This window comes from Aegilops tauschii, chromosome 1, assembly GCF_002575655.3.
Source record: "Aegilops tauschii subsp. strangulata cultivar AL8/78 chromosome 1, Aet v6.0, whole genome shotgun sequence".
Taxonomy (NCBI): Eukaryota; Viridiplantae; Streptophyta; class Magnoliopsida; order Poales; family Poaceae; genus Aegilops; species Aegilops tauschii.
Genome location: NC_053035.3, coordinates 44,228,203 through 44,245,208, shown reverse-complemented (window position 1 = coordinate 44,245,208; position 17,006 = coordinate 44,228,203). Strand labels below are relative to the sequence as shown.

Genomic DNA, 17,006 nt, shown 5'->3' with positions numbered 1-17,006 from the left:
ACCCATCATCGTCCAGCAAGCCTACGATGGAATTACTCACGCACGGCGGTGAGCATCTTGAAATTGGTGATGGAGGATGGTTCATGATGACGACGGCGACGGATTCCCCTCTCCGGAGCCCCGAACGGACTCCAGATCAGCCCTCCCGAGAGAGATTAGGGCTTGGCGGCGGCTCCATATCGTAAAACGCGATGAATCCTTCTCTCCAATTTTTTTCTCCCCGAACATGAATATATGAAGTTGGAGTTGAGGTCGGTGGAGCACCAGGGGGCCCACGAGGCAGGGGGCACCCCCAGGGGGTAGGGCGTGCCCCCACCCTCATGGACAGGGTGTGGGCCTCTTGGCCTTGATTCTTTCTCCAGTATTTTTTATTAATTCCAAAAATATTCTCCGTGGAGTTTCAGGTCATTCCGAGAACTTTTATTTCTGCACAAAAATAATACCATTGCAGTTCTGCTGAAAACAATGCCAGTCCGGGTTAGTTCCATTCAAATCATGCAAGTTAGAGTCCAAAACAAGGGCAAAAGTGTTTGGAAAAGTAGATACGATGGAGACGTATCAACTCCCCCAAGCTTAAACCTTTGCTTGTCCTCAAGCAATTCAGTTGACAAACTGAAAGTGATAAAGAAAATCTTTTACAAACTCTGTTTGCTCTTGTTGTTGCAAATATGTAAAGCCAGCATTCAAGTTTTCAGCAAAGATTATGAACTAACCATATTCACAATAACACTTAGGTCTCATGTTTACTCATATCAATGGCATAATCAACTAGCGAGCAATAATAATAGAACTCAGATGACAACACTTTCTCAAAACAATCATAATATGATATAACAAGATGGTATCTCGCTAGCACGTTCTGAGACCGCAAAACATAAATGCAGAGCACCCCTGAAGATCAAGGACTGACTAAACATTGTAATTCATGGTAAAAGAGATCCAGTCATAGTCATACTCAATATAAATTAATAGTAATGCATGCAAATGATAGCGGTGCTCTCCAACTTGTGCTTTTTAATAAGAGGATGATGACTCAACATAAAAGTAAATAGATTGGCCCTTCGCAGAGGGAAGCAGGGATTTGTAGAGGTGCCAGAGCTCAAGTTTTGAAGCAGAGATAAATAATATTTTGGGCGGCATACTTTCATTGTCAACATAACAACTGAGAGATCTCGATATCTTCCATGCTACACACATTATAGGCGGTTCCCAAACAGAATGGTAAAGTTTATACTCCCCCACCACCAACAATCATCAATCCATAGCTTGCCCGAAACAACGGGTGCCTCCAACTAACAACAATCCTGGGGGAGTTTTGTTTGCAATTATTTTGATTTGATTTGAGCATTGGACTGGGCATCCCGGTGACCAGCCATTTTCTCGTGAGTGAGGAGCGGAGTCCACTCCTCTTGAGAATAACCCGCCTAGGATGGAAGATACAGACAGCCTTAGTTGATACATGAGCTATTCGAGCATGCAAAACAGAATTTCATTTGAAGGTTTAGAGTTTGGCACATACAAATTTACTTGGAATGGCAGGTAGATACTGCATATAGGAAGGTATAGTGGACTCATATGGAATAACTTTGGGGTTTATGGAAGTGGATGCACAAGCAGTATTCTTGCTTAGTACAAGTGAAGGTAGAAAAAGACTGGTAAGCGACCAACTAGAGAGCGACAACAGTCATGAACATGCATTAAAATTAATCAACACTGAGTGCAAGCATGAGTAGGATATAATCCACCATGAACATAAATATCGTGGAGGCTATGTTGATTTTGATTCAACTACATGCGTGAACATGTGCCAAGTCAAGCCACTCGAATCATTCAAAGGAGGATACCACCCTATCATACCACATCACAACCATTTTAATAGCATGTTGGCACGCAAGGTAAACCATTATAAACTCCTAGCTAATTAAGCATGGCATAAGAACTATAATCTCTAATTGTCATTGCAAACATGTTTATTCATAGTAGGCTGAATCAGGAACGATGAACTAATCATATTTACAAAAACAAGATAGGTCGAGTTCATACCAGCTTCTCTCATCTCAATCATTTCATCATATATCGTCATTATTGCCTTTCACTTGCACGACCGAACGGTGTGGATAATAATAATAGTGCATGTGCATTGGACTAAGCTAGAATCTGCAAGCATTCAATTCAAGGGAGAAGACAAGGTAATATGGGCTCTTGGTTAAATCAATAATAATGCATATGAGAGCCACTCAACATTTTCATCGTGGTCTTCTCCTCTCGACCCCCAAAGAAAAGAAAAGAAATAAAACTATTTACACGGGAAAGCTCCCAACAGCAAAAGAAGAATGAGAAATCTTTTTGGGTTTCTTTTAATTACTACTTCTAAAAGAATGGAAAGTAAACCAACTAATTTTTTTATTTGTTTTTCTTAAGGTTTTGCAAACACATAAGAAGAAAGCGAGAAAAATAAAATAAACTAGCATGGATAGTACAATGAAAAAGTATGAGCACCGACAACTAGCATGAGTGTGTGAACATGAATGTAATGTCGGTGAGAAATACGTACTCCCCCAAGCTTAGGCTTTTGGCCTAAGTTAGTCTATGCCCATGGATCAAAGTTGTAGCTGGGGTCGTACTGAGATGCAGCAGCTACTGCCTCATGAGCTGCAGCTTGGAGGCGAGCTGCCTCCGTCCTCCTCTCATATTCGTTTGCCTCCTCCCTGGTTATAAAGTATCTCCTTTTTTCCTGAAAGTCAAAGAAAGTGGGAGCAGGGAGAGCAACATGGACAGTATGTCATCTGTCAAAGATTAGTCGGTACCGGAGGAACTATTCATTCCTCTCAAGAATCTAATGGCTAACCATGGCACTGTAATCTAGATAAGCAGGAGGCAACTCCATGTCACTTCCATGTATGAGTACACCAAGATAATTAGCTACACGAGTTACATAAATCCCACCAAACAAGTCTCCATTTAAACTACTATTATGCAACCTACGTGCAACAATGGCCCCCAAGTTATATTGTTTATCTCCTAGCACAGCACTCTTGAGAACACTAAGATCTGGAACACACATGTGACATGCCTCGTCCTTGCCATTTATGCATCTACCTATAAAGAGAGCAAAATAATGTATAACAGGAAAATAAATGCTCCCTATGGTAGCTTGTGCTATTTCTCTAGATTCCTCCACAGTGATACTAGCAAGAAAATCTTTAAATTCTTATTTGTGAGGTTCACTAACACTACCCCATTGCGGGAGTTTACAAGCAGTATTAAAATCATCTAAGTCCATGGTATAAGATTTATCATAAAGATCAAATAGGACATTGTGAGAATTGCGCGAAGATGTAAATTTAAACCTTCTCACAAAGGAATCAGTTAAGTGGTAATACTGAGGGCACTTATCTAGCATGAAGCCCTCGAGTTCAGCATTACACACATATGCGTCAAATTCATCCTTGATGCCTGCTTGGACCATAAACTCCTCTGACAGCCATTCACAAGGCCGAACTTGAGCTTCCCTCGGTGGTTCATCGTCCTGCTCACGTATTGCGGGCCTGGGTCCTTGCTTCCTTGAAGAACCACCTTGGTACATTTTCCTAAACATATTTCTTCCTCTGAAAAATTTCTGAACATTTTAGTAACTCAAAATAAAAGTGAACCAAACTCAACAAAATTGATAGCAACTACTCCCACAAGTGCCTAGAGACTATATCATGCATTAGAACTACTTGGGACCATATAAATTTGACATGCAAGCTCAAGAACAGGGTCACCTTAGCAGCAAAAATTTGCAATGAATAAAGCACTAGAACAAAAACTAATTGGACCATTGGAGGAGTCACATACCGAAGAACAATCCCCCAAAGCAGTTTTGTGAATGGAGCTTTGCGCAAGGAGATCGAAAATGGCAGCAAAATGAGCTAGAACTCGTGCTTGAGCTAGTTGGTGATTTTTTTGGAGGAAGAAGGAGTGTGTGGATGCATGAATGAGTGGAGGGGGGCCACCAGTGGCCCACGAGGCAGGGGCGCGCCCCAGGGGGTGGGCGCGCCCTGGACCCTCGTGGCCAGGTGCTGGCTCCCCCTGAAGTGTTCTTAGTGCCAACAATTCTTAAATATTCTAGAAAAAATCATATTTCATTTTCAGGGCATTTGGAGAACTTTTATTGTTGGGGTATTTTTTATTGCACGGATAAATCAGAAAACAGACAGAAAAATACTATTTTTGTTTTATTTAATGTAAATAACAGAAAGTAAAAGGAGAGTATAGAGAGTTGTGCTTTCTAACTTCATCCATCTCATGCTCATCAAAAGGAATCCACTAACAAGGTTGATCAAGTCTTGTTAACAAACTCATTCCGAATCGCATGAAACCGGAGAATTTTCGAATAGCACTAGGTTACCTCAACGGGGATATGTACATCCCCAATAATAAGAATATCATATTTCTTCTTGACAGTAGGAAGAGGAAATTGAAAACCTCCAATAGTATTCGTTGAAATTTTTCCTATAGAATTTATACTGTGGACTTGAGGTTGTTTCCTCGGTAAGTGTACCATATGCTCATTACCATTAACATGAAAAGTGACATTGCCTTTGTTGCAATCAATAACAGCCCCTGCATTATTCAAAAAGGGTCTACCAAGGATAATCGACATACTATCGTCCTTGGGAATATCAAGAATAACAAAGTCCGTCAAGATAGTAATGTTTGCAACCACAACAGGCACATCCTCACAAATACCGACAGGTATAGCGGTTGATTTATCGGCCATTTGCAAAGATATTTCAGTGGGTGTCAACTTATTCAATTCAAGTCTACGATATAAAGAGAGAGGCATAACACTAGCACTGGCTCCAAGATCACATAAAGCAGTTTTAACATAGTTTCTTTTAATGGAGCATGGCATAGTTGGTACTCGTGGATCTCCAAGTTTCTTGGGTATTCCACCCTTAAAAGTATAATTAGCAAGCATGGTGGAAATTTCAGCTTCCGGTATCTTTCTTTTATTTGTAACAATATCTTTCATGTACTTAGCATAAGGATTCATTTTAAGCATATCAGTCAAACGCATACGCAAAAAGATAGGTCTAATCATTTCAGCAAAGCGCTCAAAATCCTCATCATCCTTTTTCTTGGATGGTTTAGGAGGGAAAGGCATGGGTTTCTGAACCCATGGTTCTCTTTCTTTACCGTGCTTCCTAGCAATGAAGTCTCTCTTATCATAACGTTGATTCTTTGATTGTGGGTTATCAAGATCAACAGCAGGTTCAATCTCTACATCATTGTTATTGCTAGGTTGAGCATCAACATGAACATTATCATTAACATTATCACTAGGTTCATGTTCATCACCAGATTGTGTTTCAGCATCAGAAATAGTCATATCATTGGGATTCTCAGGTGTGTCTACAACAGGTTCACTAGAAGTATGCAAAGTCCTATCATTTTTCTTTTTCTTCTTTTTAGAAGGACTAGGTGCATCAACATTAGTTCTCTGAGAATCTTGCTCAATTCTCTTAGGGTGGCCTTCAGGATACAAAGGTTCCTGAGTCATTTTACCCCCTCTAGTCATAACTCTAATAGCATTATCATTTTTCTTGTTATTTAATTCATTGAGCAAATCGTTTTGAGCTTTAAGCACTTGTTCTACTTGAGTGGTAACCATAGAAGCATGTTTACTAATAAGTTTAAGTTCACCTTTAACTCTAGACATATAATCACTCAAGTGTTCAATCATATAAGAATTTCTTTTCAATTGTCTACCAACATAAGCGTTGAAGTTTTCTTGTTTAGCCATAAAGTCATCAAACTCATCCAAGCATTGGCTAACAAACTTAGTAGACGGGATTTCAGCTTTATCATATTTATAGAGAGAATTTACCTTTACTACCTGTGTCGGGTTATCAAGACCATGTATTTCTTCAATAGGCGGTAAATTCTTAACATCTTCAGCTTTAATACCCTTTTCTTTCATCGACTTCTTTGCCTCTTGCATATCTTCAGGACTGAGAAATAGAACACCTCTTTTCTTCGGAGTTGGCTTAGGAGTTGGTTCAGGAAGTGTCCAATTGTTTTCATTAGTCAACATATTATTCAATAACAATTCAGCTTGATCAACAGTTCTTTCCCTGAAAACACAACCAGCACAACTATCCAGGTGGTCTCTGGAAGCATCGGTTAGTCCATTATAAAAGATATCAAGTATTTCATTTTTCTTAAGAGGATGATCAGGCAAAGCATTAAGTAATTGGAGAAGCCTCCCCCAAGCTTGTGGGAGACTCTCTTCTTCAATTTGCACAAAATTATATATTTCCCTTAAAGCAGCTCATTTCTTATGAGCGGGGAAATATTTAGTAGAGAAGTAATAAATCATATCCTGGGGACTACGCACACAACCAGGATCAAGAGAGTTAAACCATGTTTTAGCATCACCCTTTAATGAGAGGAAATAATTTAAGGATAGTAGTAACGAGTTTTCTCATCATTAGTGAATATGGTGGCTATATCATTCAATTTAGTAAGATGTGCCACAACAGTTTCAGATTCATAGCCATAAAAAGGATCAGATTCAACCAAAGTAATTATCTCAGGATAAACAGAGAAATCATAATCCTTATCAGTAACACAGATAGGTGAAGTAGCAAAAGCAGGGTCGTATTTCATTCTAGCATTCAGAGACTTTTCTTTCAGCTTAGCTAATAATTTCTTAAGATCAGATCTATCATTGCAAGCAAGAAAATCTCTAGCAGTTTCTTCATCCATAACATAACCCTCAGGCACAACAGACAATTCATATTTAGGGGGAGAATCTTCGTCATCACTTCATCAATATTATCAGTTTCAATAATTTCATTCTCTCTAGCCCTAGCAAGTTGTTCATCAAGAAATTCACCTAATGGCATAGTAGTATCAAGCATAGAAGTAGTTTCATCATAAGTATCATGCATAACATAAGTGGCATCATCAATAACATGCGACATATCAGAATTAATAGCAGAAGCAGGTTTAGGTGTCGCAAGTTTACTCAAAACAGATGGTGAATCAAGTGCAGAGCTAGATGGCAGTTCCTTACCTCCCCTCGTAGTTGAGGGAAAGATCTTAGTTCTTTCGTCTTTCAAGTTCCTCATAGTGATCAGCAGATATAAATCCCAAGTGACTCAAAGAATAGAGCTATGCTCCCCGGCAACGGCGCCAGAAAATAGTCTTCATAACCCACAAGTATAGGGGATCGCAACAGTTTTCGAGGGTAGAGTATTCAACCCAAATTTATTGATTCGACACAAGGGGAGCCAAAGAATATTCTCAAGTATTAGCAGTTGAGTTGTCAATTCAACCACACCTGGATAACTTAATATCTGCAGCAAAGTATTTAGTAGCAAAGTAGTATGTAAATAACGGTAACGGTAGCAAAAGTAACAGTAGCAGTTTTGTAGTAATTGTAACAGTGGTAACGGTAAAGTAACTAAGCAAAGATCAATATGTGAAAAACTCGTACGCATTGGATCAGTGATGGATAATTATGTCGGATGCGATTCCTCATGCAATAGTTATAACATAGGGTGACACAGAACTAGCTCCAGTTCATCAATGTAATGTAGCCTGTATTCTGAATATAGTCATACGTGCTTATGGAAAAGAACTTGCATGTGATCTTTTGTCCTGCCCTCCCGTGGCAGTGGGGTCCTATTGGAAACTAAGGGATATTAAGGCCTCCTTTTAATAGAGTACCGGACCAAAGCATTAACACTTAGTGAATACATGAACTCCTCAAACTACGGTCATCACCGGGAGTGGTCCCGATTATTGTCACTTCGGGGTTACCGGATCATAACACATAGTAGGTGACTATTGACTTGCAAGATAGGATCAAGAACTCACATATATTCATGAAAACATAATAGGTTTAGATCTGAAATCATTGCACTCGGGCCCTAGTGACAAGCATTAAGCATAGCAATGTCATAGCAACATCAATCTTAGAACATAGTGGATACTAGAGATCAAACCATAAAAAAACTAACTCGATTACATGGTAAATCTCATCCAACCCATCACCGTCCAGCAAGCCTATGATGGAATTACTCACGCATGGCTGTGAGCATCATGAAATTGGTGATTGAGGATGGTTGATGATGCCGATGGCGACGGATTCCCCTCTCTAGAGCCCCGAACGGACTCCAGATCAGCCCTCCCGAGAGAGATTAGGGCTTGGCGGCGACTCCGTATCGTAAAACGCGATGGATCCTTCTCTCTGACTTTTTTCTCCCCGAACGTGAATATATGGAGTTCACTACTGGAATCAGGGATTTTGCCGTCTGCCAGTTCTTTGCCGTCTGCTAGCGGACGACAAAGAAGGTCTTTGCCATCAGCTATCAAACAGCAGACGGCAAAGAACCGGCAGACGGCAAAGAAGGTCTTTGCCATCTGTCATTTCGTTGCCGTCCGCTGGCAGACGGCAGAGAAGCTTTGCCATCTACCAGCGGACGGCAAAGAGGTGGGGCTATCTTTTATTTTGCGGGTAAAAAAAACCTTTGCCCCCACCTCCTCTATGTCTATCCCCTCTTTCCCCGCCCCTCTCTCTCTCCCGCTCGTCTCTCTCCCTCTCCCTCCCGCGAGCAGCTACGGCGGCCTCCCTCGACCCCGCGCTGCTGCGGCACCTCGCCTCCGCCCGCCGGTGCGCGCCGCCACCTCACCGGACCCCAGGAGCCCCGCCGCCTCGCGCCGCCACCTCCCCACAAGCTCGCCGCCCCGCCGCGGAAGCCTCGTCGCCGGTCGCCCCGACCTCGAGATCCTCCGCCGCCATGGGAGCCGAGCACCGAGCTCCTCTGCGCCCCGCCTGCGTCCCCGCGTCGCCGCCGCCGCCCCACGCTGCCTTGCGCCGGATCCAGCCGCGGGAGGTCCGGCCACTCCGGATCCGGCCTCCTCCTCGCCGCATCCAACCAATCACTCTGCTCTGCCCTCTGTTGCCAACGGGCAAGTCGTCAGATGAAAGGCGAAACGACAACGGAGAGCAGCGCAGAGCCCCCTACTTTTCCGCCTCCGTCACCGCGCCCATGGCAGGCGGCCGCGGCGGCTGAAGGAAGACGGCGACCCCCTCCTCCTCCTCATCCCGGAGCAAGTGTGCTGCTCGACGGGGGTGGCGGCTAGTGCTGCCTTCTCGCCGGCACAGACCCTGCATCGCAGGGTAAGTCTCTCTCTCTCTCATATTGCCCTACTGTTAGCTAAAATACTGTTACAGTTGTCTGCGTGTCCATTAATAGTTCTTCTAATTACAGGAGCTAGTCGAACATTCACAATTTTCCTGTGTGAGTTACGAATTTCATACCTTCTTTAGTTACTGCAAATTCAATGTTTATTCCCTGTACCGAAGTAGTCTGAAGAACAAACATTAAATTTCTCTGCCGAAAGAGCCACTCAAATATTAGTGATTTCTCTTGGAGAGATACATGTCTTCTCTAGTTGTGGATTTGGGCATTTGGCATATGTTGGTCTTCTATATATCTGGCTCTGTACCCACAAGTAAAGATGAACCAGCTTAATTTAGCTACTTGGATGCCCAAAATTGCTTCAGGCAAGGAGCGTTGGCAAGGTAATTGCTGAAGTCCTATATATTCAGGCAACAAAGGTGATGGGTATGTCTTGTTTTTTGGGTTTTTTTAATCTTCACGTGTGTGTTGTAACTGTGTATGTGCTGACTACTCACCAACAGGGGTTAAAAGTAACCCGTTGCCATGTAAAGTTGACTAGTTGTGTTGCGTTGTGTGCGTGTGCGTGTGCATAACGTACACATTGTTGAGCAATATACTTAGTTGACCACTGAGATTCCGGAGAGTTTCTGGCATCCAAATTAAGGGAGTTCAGAACTGAAACCTGGCTTGCAAGCTACAACTTGGGCTAGAGCCCTCACAATGCAGAACTGCTCCGCTCAAAAAACAGAGCAGCTAGCCAACCAAACTGAGATACAATGTAGACCAGGCAGGCAGCAAGTACTCCAACTAGTTGGCAGAATAATTTTTTTTCCTTCCAATCCCCTTCCTACTATTGTGATTACCACCAGCAAACAACTGTTGATCAATAGTACTATTCACTTCTACTATTGTGCTCGGCAGAGAATTTTATCCGGCCTCCTCCGCGGGAAAGAATACAGTGGATCTTTTTTGGTTAGGCGAATTTTATGTCTGTACATGCTTGATATGAAACGAGGGGTTTATCTAATGAACCACACATATGGTTTCACATTCCACCTGTGTGCTCACAATTTAAATGCAGTATATTTTACTCACTAATACATCTTGAACAATCAAAAAAGCTGAGTTAAAAGGTTCCACCTGTTTCTGATATAATTCTGCTCTAAAAGCCCTACACTATTTTTGTCTTGATCTAAATGCTGAGTTAAAAGGTCTTAACTTTGCACTAATTTAAGATTGTCTTGATCTCAAGTGCTGGCTCCTACAGCATTACATTTCACCAAGTGAAATGCTACATTTCTACTCCTAACCCATTCTCTCTTTCTTAGTGTTTTTGTTATGCAGGTTGGAAGAAAAGAAGAAAATCCAGAGAAGATCTTAGTAATAAGATAGTTTTTAGGAAAATAGATATTTAGTTTTAGGTCATTTCTTGTAATTTCAGATATGGAGTGCTTGTCTTTAGTTTTTGTTTTTACTTTGTGAAACTTGCTACCTATGGATGAAACTGTGTAATATTGATGAAACTATGTATATGTATGGATGAAACTTGCTACTATTGGTAACATGTGTTGGATATCCTATATTGGTCATATATATATATGTGTGTGTGTGTTTGATTTTCTGTGAAAATGAATGGATATAAGAAGAAACATAATTAATGCCTACTTGGTCTCTTTGCCATCTGCCAGCAGATGGCAAAGAGCCTGCAGTCTTTGTCGTCTGCCAGCAGATGGCAAAGAGGCCTCTTTGCCATCTGCTGGCAGACGGCAAAGAGCTTGTCTTTGCCGTCTGCCAGCAGACGGCAAAGAGCCATGACCTTTGTCGTCCGCCAGCAGACGACAAAGTGCCCTTTGTCGTCGCTTGTTCAGCCGGACGTTTTGCCGTCTGCTGGCTGACGGCAAAGGCCTTTGCCGTCTGGGATCTGTGCCTTTGCCGTCCGCCATGGCGGACGGCAAAGAAGCTGATTCCAGTAGTGGTTGGAGTTGAGGTCGGTGGAGCACCAGGGGGCCCATGAGGTAGGGGGCGCCTAGGGGGGTAGGGCGCGCCCCCACCCTCGTGGACAGGGTGTGGGCCCCCCGGCCTTGATTCTTTCTCCAGTATTTTTTATTAATTCCAAAAATATTCTTCATGGAGTTTCAGGTCATTCCGACAAATTTTATTTCTGCACAAAAATAACACCATGGCAGTTCCGCTGAAAACAGCGTCAGTCCGGGTTAGTTCCATTCAAATCATGCAAGTTAGAGTCCAAAACAAGGGCAAAAGTGTTCGAAAAAGTAGATACGATGGAGACGTATCAGTGACCCAGGGTCATTTTGGACAAATCAGGTCGGGTTGCCTCCTGGCTATAAATAGCCCACCCCTACACCATAAATTGATGGCTGCTCAGAGTTAGTGCACGGCTTTTGTCGTTTGAGAGCAACCCACCTCCGAAGCCTTTGATAGAGAAATCCTTGCAAGGACAAAGCCCAAAACACCCAGAGCCAAAGAGTGTTAGGCATCACTGGAATCTTTCTGTCTGTGTGATCTGAAGTCTTATTACACTTGAGGACTATGAATCCTCCAGCCGATTAGGCATTGCGTTCTAAGCATCCAAGAGTCATTGTGGATTGCCGATGAACGAAGTCTGTGAAGGTTTGGAAGTCTCCCTTGAAGACTTACCAAAGTGATTGGGCGAGGACTAAGTGTTCTTAGATCAAGGCGAATAAGGTGAAGACACGGCCTTCTGAGTAGAATCTCAGCCTCCCTAACCAGATGTACAGTTGCCACAGCAACTGGAACTGGTCCAACAAATCCCTTGTCCTCTCCGAGCAACTGGTTCTATCCTTTCTCTCTCACCTTACTTACAGTTTGTCTTCGTGAAGTCTTTGCCCACTTGCCTGAACTGATTGACTTCACTGTGTGAAGACTGCTGTCTGTTTGGCTTCATACTATCTTCCATCCTGACCCATACTACCTAGCTGCTGATAGTCTTCGTGCTTTCACTACATTGCTTACTTGACTATGGCTTTTCTAGTGTAGTCTGTCGTCCGCTGCATATCAATAGGTTCATTTCTATTGTTTGTCTTCAAAACACCCCTGTTTTGAAGACTTTCATAAAAATCGCCTATTCACCCCCCTCTAGTCGAATACTAGCACTTTCAGGCATCTCATTAACTGAGGACAAATAAAGCAATTGAAAAGAGCAAGTTAACTATGCCTGAAACAAACAAGCAATTGAACTGTTGAGTTGGCAGCATGCATACATGCATGCCTCAATAACATTCATGGCCTAGCCACATTAACTATATAAAGGAACAAGTTATGTAATATTGTTTCCCCCCCTATTAAGTATCTTGACTAGTATGTAATCAATATCCTAGTAATGATAGGGAGGCTAATGATGTGAATGTGCGTTTGGTTATGACATTTATGACATCGACAACTCTACCATGGCAGGAAGCAGTTTCACACTATTCACTACTATAAGATGTTTTAGATATTTAAAAGTAGAGTACATCCATAATGAGTGAACAGACACAATAAAACGTGTTTACATACATCTGATTTACAAAAAAAAAATTTGGAACATCATATAGTAGTGGGTGGAGGGGGTTTTAATCAATGGCCCAATGACTGGGTTACATGTGAAGAACCCTACGCAAGCACAATGTCAGACAAATAGGATGTCCTGGTAATTGTAATATAGTGTGACTTACCTTAACTGGTTGAACAGGCTCAGCGCTGCTCCTTCTTCTCTTGCAAGGCTCCTTCCTAACATCTTGTACATGGAAATCCTCAATCTTATCTTCATTGCACCCCCTCTGCAAGGTGACACAAACTAGTTACTGGTCTCCTTGGAAGATAAATATGCATACTTTCCAGTCTGTGGACAACAAAAAAGGATGATATTATGACAAAACAACACCACATAATGAAACATGCCACATCTCTTGCACACAATGAAATGAGCATTTACTATGTGTTCACTATGTAAAAACTAGGCATACCTTTGAACTGGATCTCCAGGTACTCTTGGAGAGCCTACTTTAGTGTACAACCAAACCTTTATGTCACCTATGAGTTATACAAGCCCCCAACTGCAGCAGCCCTTAGTGTTTAAATCGTTGACAAGCTCTGTTAGGTCAAGAATAGCAAGTAATCAAAGCAAACAGTCATAGTACGGCTGGCTGATACAAACAAGCAATTGAACAAATGTGTGAGCAAATCTTACATATCAAGAAAAGAAGCATAGAAGGAGGCTTAAAGACCATCACTTGACTGACCAGATTTAAGGGGCATTTAAACATCATGTGCAACGTATGAACCAACATAAACATTGCATATTTCAGATTCTATAATGAAATGCACATGTATTAGGTTATGCCATGTATGATGATGCCTAAATGTACACTATAGCAGGCAGGAGCAATTCATCATTGCACGCACAATTGAATTGCAAATTAACGCCAGTTCTATTCCGCCTTTTCAAAGCTTATTGTCAAAATAAGCCATAAAAGATGTAAAGAAGTCATTTTGAGTTATGTGCTTGGGCTTAACTTATTTCGCTTTAGAGGGGGGGGGGGGTGGGGGGTGTTTCGGGTAGAAGCTCACTAAAAATTGAAGGGAAGTGGAATAGTGAAATGACTCTGTTGTCTGTCTATATTACACTCAAAATGCCACTGCTCACTCCCGCGTCACACCTGACCCTCAAGTATAAACAAACACGCAAGTGTTCATTGCCCTGCCTGCTTGCATCTCCTCTACCCTTTCCCTCTACCTCGATCCCCTGCCTGCAGCGCTAGGGTTCCTCCAGCAAGCCATCGCCACTGGTCCCATTTGGCCTGGTCCTCGACGATGCTCTTTCCAGCTAGGCTACATGGCTAGCGGGTAGGGACAAATCTCCCCGGCTGCTCCTCCCTCTGGCGCCGCCCCTCATTCTCATGGTCTCCAGCAGCTGCTCTGCTGTGGTCCGTCCAACGCACTACTCCGGCGGGCGCCGCACAACTACGGCCGATGCCACACTATGGCAGAAGGCACCTCCTTCCACCTCCCCTCCTCCCAGGCCGTGTCCTTGAAGTGCTATTGAAGGATGAGCTCATCCAACAAGGTGAGGACCTCCTCTGATTTTTTTGCCAAATTTTCATTCTGATCTGCTATACGACGAATTGCTATGAGCTGCTTCTGCTGCTGCTATATGATCATTGCTATGAGCTGCTCTTGCTACTGCTATATGATGAATTGCTATGAGATGCTGCTGCTATATGATGAATTGCTATGAGTTGCTACCGCTATATGATGAATTGCTATGAGCTGCTGCTGGTATATGATGAATTGCACGCTGCTGCTGCTGTTGTATGATGAGTTGCTATGAGCTGCTGCTGCTACTATATGATGCTTTCAGGTGGTGCTGCTATATGATAATAACCAACAACTTGGACAATCGAATTTCGATAAATAATTGTTGTTCATTTAAATTTAGGTCATGCGTTCTTCATTTAAATTAGCCAATGGGTTCTCTATGGAAGACATTGACCAAAGTAGATTGTGCCAAGTAGATGGTATCTTTGTATTTGCATTTTGAACAAAATATTTATGGTTTGTTTTCCTACCATATTAATTACTACACTGGGTTAAATTTGTGATGTTTGCAAGTCAAATTAATTTTCATATGGACATCAAAATGACAAAATATAATGCAATCTAGACTTTTCACTGATCATACCACAGATAAGCTGAAAAGGCAGGCAATGAAAAGAACTGGTTGGCTTATTACCTAGAGCTTATATTCAAAGGTGCTTATTTTCTTAGGATAACTCGAAATAACTGTCCCTAAGAAACTTAGCCAATAGAACTGACATACAAATAACATGTCACAATGATTGCAATGGGAGAATCCGGCAAGAGAACTGGGCCAGAGTGACCTACCATAGCACACTGTATAGGCTCACCGCCGCCTCTCCTTTTCTTGCAATGTTCCATGAAATTGCCACATACATCTTGTACTTTTTCATTGCGTAACCCTATCTGCAAGTTGACACGGCTAATATTAGACATCTCTACATGATAATACATTGCATATCCCTTGCACATATTTAAACCACCAATTAACGATTGTGTGTGTAGCATAAACTAGCCATGACTCTGTGTGCTGGACTAGCAAGCACTCTAAGGGAGCCTAATGTAGTGCACTGAAATTCCTACATGCCACCTACGATTTTGTGTAATGTACTACCTCTGTTCCAGCGAGTATCATGTATGACAGCTACATATCTAATTTAGCAGCTAGTAGTAGAAATCATTATCTACACAAAGGGATTACTGGTCAAAAATCCAAGCAAAGCACGCTGGCATGCACACAACATTACAAGAGAGATAGACGCACTTACAAGATCATAGCAATGCCTCAGTCCAGTATCTTGGTTGGCCAAGCTGTTAGATCCAGAAGAAACATCGTCCTTGTAGTTTTTGCCAGCTGCATGACATGTAACAGCGACCTATTAGTATATTTGAAGTACATATGGCAGGTGATGCTAGACGGGTTTAAAGCTGAGAAGTACCTAGGCCGTGGCGGCTGCTTGGCATCTTGCCAGACGGTGGGAATCATGTTAGAAACGTCAAGGGCGATGAAGCTGCGCTGGCTGTCTGGGTCCGGCAAGGAGATCTAGAACCGTCGAGTAGGGTGTTTGTGGAGCGGCTCTGGTAGGGTGGACTACGGTGTGGGCGAAGCGAATCTGAGGTCGTGGACGAGGGCATCGGTGAAGCCGCTCCGATGGTTGGGTTCAGGATGGTGTCGATGATGTAGATCTACGGTCGTGGACGGGGCGTCATAAGCTGCTCCGATAGGTTGGACGAGGGTGCGACGAAGCGGATCTGAGGCCGTGGACTTGTGCATTGGCAAAGCGGCCCCAGTAGGGTTGAGAATGGTATAGGCGAAGCTACTCCGGAGGGTTGACGATGGTGTCGGCGAAGCGGCTCCGGTACGGTTGAGGAAGGTGTCGGCAAAGTGGATCAGAGGCCGTCGACGGGGGCGTCGGTGGGGCGGCTCCGGGGGGTGTGGACGAAACATCTCCGGTGGGGAGTATGAAGGATCCACTGCAGATATGCTGCAGTTGACGAGAGTACCGGCGAAGTAGATCCGGTGCCATGGACAAGGCCGGCACAGAATGGGCTGTGGTACAGTGGTGGATGAGCAGTCTACTTGTTTCTAGGGGAGGTGGGAGGAGTAGACGCGGCCGCAGAAGCAGATCCGGCGAGGTGGACACCGCTGGAAGGAATGGGTTTTGGTACGCCGGTGGATGAGCAGTCTAGGATTTCGAGAGGGGAGGGGTAGAAAGGCCGACGAAGTACGAACAAAGTGATGTAAGATGCTCTAGTGCTGTGGAGTTAGTCGTTTTTGCCGGAGGGGGAGAGGAAATGGGAGTGCCGTGTGGTGGGGGGAACCGAAAGTTACCAAAGCAGCCCCAACCTATTATGTAAATGAGGGCCGTATTGTAACTGTTGTTCTGCATGCACCAAGGACAAAAGGGGAATTTCGCATGCTAAAGACTAGGCAGCGAAAATTTTAGAAGGAGGCGGGAGATTTTGCCGCCTGCGGGATAGTTCGTATCTAGTTTCAATTAATTTTGGACAGTGCTAGCGGGAAGGTCATGCGAGACTGTGTACATGGGGCACACGTCAGCAGTTAATAACTGGTGTGAAGTCCACCCAGACAAAAACACAATAACTCGGGATGATGCACTAATAACTTGGAACGTTCACACGGGTGCGGCCAATCTTACGGGTGTAGAGGCGCGTTCACAAAAAAAGGGATCAAATGCTCAGCCTATGTAGTTCTTGTGTAAATAT

General features: G+C 43.2%; 1 long non-coding RNA gene across 1 annotated transcript; it reads left to right on the top strand.

Moving 5' to 3' along the window:
• Positions 1–8,560: 8,560 nt before the first annotated feature.
• Positions 8,561–10,737, top strand: LOC120968389 (uncharacterized). The gene is made up of 2 exons (XR_005762837.3): positions 8,561–9,178; positions 9,270–10,737. It is a non-coding gene; the product is annotated as an uncharacterized lncRNA (long non-coding RNA).
• The last annotated feature ends 6,269 nt before the right edge of the window (positions 10,738–17,006 follow it).